This window comes from Peromyscus leucopus, chromosome 2 (assembly GCF_004664715.2).
Source record: "Peromyscus leucopus breed LL Stock chromosome 2, UCI_PerLeu_2.1, whole genome shotgun sequence".
Classification (NCBI taxonomy): domain Eukaryota; kingdom Metazoa; phylum Chordata; class Mammalia; order Rodentia; family Cricetidae; genus Peromyscus; species Peromyscus leucopus.
In genome coordinates, this window is record NC_051064.1 from 103,172,811 (window position 1) to 103,173,847 (window position 1,037).

The 1,037-nt window shown below is 43.3% G+C and overlaps 1 non-coding gene across 1 annotated transcript; it reads left to right on the plus strand.

The window, feature by feature from the left end:
- Positions 1-729: 729 nt before the first annotated feature.
- Positions 730-833, plus strand: LOC114693799. Its single transcript, XR_003734604.1, has one exon. It is a non-coding gene; the product is annotated as a U6 spliceosomal RNA (small nuclear RNA).
- The last annotated feature ends 204 nt before the right edge of the window (positions 834-1,037 follow it).

Consider the following 1,037-nt stretch of genomic DNA (forward strand, 5'->3'; position numbering starts at 1 on the left):
GCTTCATAGATGGCCATTTCCCAGCAGCCTCTGCTCTTCTACCTTGCATTATAGATTCCATCTCAGTAGTGCAACCCAACCCTACCCCCTTCCACTCAGACCAAAGACTTGGAATCCTTTTGTTTCCTTTCTTCCTCTGCTTTCTACATTTTGCCTGTCTCTAAGCCTGCTGATTCGGTTTTGCTCTTAAATATTGTCAAGACCGTGAAGAAATTCAAGACCTTTTATTCACACCAAACTAGTTGGTCTCATGGATGCTGGCAGCCACAACAGGCAGAGAAATGCCAATTGCTTGCTTCACTGTGACTCAGTTCCCTGAGAGTTATGGATAGAGCTGGTGCCTGCCACTTACACATGCAGTGCCTTGTGTTACACAAGAAGCCTGAGCTTAGGAACCAAATACTGGCTCCTGGGAAACACAGGTGCTCTGTCTTCTCTTCACAGGAAAATCATTCTCCCAAAGCTATTCTCCACAAAAACATCTTTGGAAAGATTGTCTGAACCCAAGGCAGCCAGCATGATGCTCATGAGCTGTGCAGACCTAATACCTCTTCCTCAGCCTGCTGGACCAGGCTGCCCTACCGCTCACAGGACGACTTTGGTAACTTCTAACGGATCTCTTAACTCTAATTGGATTTCCCTTCATTTCTACTCTCTATATCTTGTGGGAGTGGGCTCTGGGGACACAAATTTGAGTTGACTTCCCTCCTATTTGAAGTCATTTCTTAGGCCCTCTTCAGGAGCACATACAATAAAGTTGGAATGATACCCAAAAGATTAGCATAGCCCTTGCATGAAGATACGTGCAAATATGTGAAGAATTCTGCATTTTTTAAAAAAATATCATACTATATAGATACCTACAAACCGTGTTTACTAAGGCACTTTCCCAGCAACCAGTACAGAAGCAGCCTAGGTGCATGGATAAAGTAAATGTGATGTGATGTGGTAATGAAAGTGTGTGCAAATGTAAGTAAAATGGAGTCGTATTCAGCCATACGTTAGAATTAAATTATGGCATCTGTAAGGAAATGGGT